We start from the raw sequence: 2,707 nt of genomic DNA, 5'->3' as shown, positions 1-2,707 counted from the left end.
GAAATCTCAGGATAGATCTCTTTGTTCATTTAATTCAAAAAAACGCAAAATGTTCAGGTTTTTTTTAGTTTTTCACATGAATACAATGCTCCCCACAATTTATTTTTTAAAGGCCATACTTTATTTTTTTTCATAAGGACTATTTTTTTTAGAGACTTTAGTTTTACAACAAAATTGAGAGGGAGGTACAGAGATTTCCCATGTACCCCTGCTCTCACACATGCATGTCCTCCTCCATTATCAAAATCACTCACCAGAATGGTAATATTTTTTGCTAAGGATAAACCTACATTGCTAATTTCCCAATGTCCATAGTCTATAGTTTACATAGGTCTCACTCATGGTGTTATACATTCTATAGGTTTGGACAAATATATAATGACAAATATCCAACACTATGGTGTCAAACAGAGTATCTTCACTGCCTTGAAAATCCTCTGTGCTTTGCCTATTTATCTCTCCCCCACACTCCACCCGTCAACAACTGAATTTTTTACTGTCTCCATAGTTTTGTCTTTTTCAACTATCATCAAGTTGGAATCATACCATATGCAGCCTTCTCAGACTGTCTTATTTAGTTACATGCATTAAAGTTTCTTCCATGTCTTTTCATGGCTTGATAGCTCATTACTTTTCAGTACTGAATAATATTCTATTGTCTCAATGTACTTAGTTTATTCATCCATTCACCTGGTGAAGAATGTCTTGGATGCTTCCAAATTTGGGCAATTATGAATAGAGCAATAAACATTCATGTACAGGGTTTTGTATGGACATAACTTTTTCACTCTTCTGAGTAAATACCAATGAGTGTGATTGCTGGATCATATGGTAAGAGCATATTTAGTTTTGTGAGAAACTGCCAAACTATGGGTGTAGTATTTTGCATTTTCACCAGCAATAAAAAGAGTTCCTGCTCAACAACCTGCCCAGGATTTGATGTTGCTAGCATTCCAGATTTGTGCTATTTTAATAGGTGTGTAATGGTGTCTCACGGTTGCTTTAATTTGCATTTCCTTGATAACATATGATGTGGAACATCTTTTCAAATGCTTATTTGTCTTCTATATATCTTCTTTGGTGTGGTGTCTGTTAAGGTCTTTGAACCATTTTTTAATTGGGTTGTTTCTTATTATTTATTTTTAAGAGCTCTTTGTACACTTTGCATAACAGTACCTTCATCAATCTTGTGTTTTGCAAATATCTTCACCCAGTCTGTGGCTTGTCTTTTTATTCTCTTGATATTGCCTTTTTTTTGACATTTGATATTTTTACTTTTCATTTAACAAACCCTAACAAGACACAAGACGACAGTTCTTGCCTGCCTGAGCTGACTCTCCCAAAGAAGAACAAGATGAGGCTGCAATGGAGCATGTGTCACTCCACATACAGTCTCTGTGATCATAGTTTGCTCATATTCTCTTACGCTCCCACACAGACAGACACATGCACATACGCTAACACACACACACACACACACACACACACACACACACACACACACACCTCCTTCTTTCCACCATGGAGGACGTCTTTGCAACAAGAGGCCACTGAATAATATTTGGAGAGTTCCTATGAAAGGCCTTCCCCTCACAGTGAAGTGGAATCAACAGAATAGACACGAGGTACTCAGGGTTCCATCTCTTCTTGACCAAGGGGTGGGTGGCACAAGCTAATGACTTCATCCTAGGTTAGGCTTTTCTATTCATCTACAAGGAGGTCTCTGCTTTCAAGGGATGGATGGCAAAGACCAGCCACTGGTTCATCTCTAGGATGGTGGTACTAAGTAAAGTAGGCAGGTGTGAGGGCTTGGGGGGTAGTAATTCTCTTATCTGAATCCAGTACAAGCAACTTCTCCAGCAAGTGGACAGCCAAGGGGTTGGTACCAATAAATACATTTGAAAGGTTTATCTTCGGCATCTGGGTCAAAGGCTGCAGGTAGTTGCCTGACTTCAGCTCGCAGTCTTGTTCACAGCTAGATTACTAGGTTTTAGGTCCCTGTGAATTATGTGGGCCGAATGTATACATTTGAGACCTCGGAGAATTTGGTAAATAAGGAACTGAACATGGTCCCATCTGTAAGCTTCTGACATTTCACAATGTTGCTTAGATCCACCCCCATGAGATGGCTCACAAGATACATATCTATCATTGAATTCCTTGAGAGACTGTGCAGGTGTAAAAACACCCAGCAGAACCATTACATTTTCATGTTTCATATGTTTAAGTAACCGCAGTTCTCTGTAGGTCCTTTTGGCATGAATAATGGACTGAAATGGCATGGATGGCTTCTTCACTGCCACACATAACCAGTTTTTGTGTCAAAAGCAGCACACACGGAGCCATAGGTGCTGGAGCCTGCTGGGGGCAGGTTCTGGTAACACTTGGGCACCTCCCAGACGGTCTTGTTCAACTCCTGCCAGTAGAGCATGGGCCTTTCTGGAGACATCTTCCAGCAGGGGCCTGCACTAGCCTGCACCAGTGCCTGCTCCCTGGCACCCCTTCTATTCCAGGTGGGGCAGATCCCACACTGGCCATCCTCACGGGTGCGGCTGCTCTGACACTGCCAACTCCCCCACTAGTCCTGTGTCAGCCGCAGCAGCTGGACATGCCTTGGCAGAGGTGCCTTAGTGCTGAGGGACAAGTCCCACTAAGGGCGGGGGTGTGCTCTGAGGATGAAGGCTGCGCAGGCCACCCTCGCCCTGCA

General features: G+C 42.2%; 1 pseudogene; it reads right to left on the bottom strand.

Moving 5' to 3' along the window:
* Positions 1-1,782: 1,782 nt before the first annotated feature.
* LOC109377506 (mitogen-activated protein kinase 14 pseudogene) lies at positions 1,783-2,449 on the bottom strand (annotated as a pseudogene).
* Positions 2,450-2,707: the final 258 nt, after the last annotated feature.

Source organism: Hipposideros armiger, unplaced genomic scaffold, assembly GCF_001890085.2.
Source record: "Hipposideros armiger isolate ML-2016 unplaced genomic scaffold, ASM189008v1 scaffold_1426, whole genome shotgun sequence".
NCBI classification, from domain to species: domain Eukaryota; kingdom Metazoa; phylum Chordata; class Mammalia; order Chiroptera; family Hipposideridae; genus Hipposideros; species Hipposideros armiger.
The sequence above is the reverse complement of the archived record's forward strand: the minus strand, read 5'-3'. Positions and strand labels throughout refer to the sequence as shown.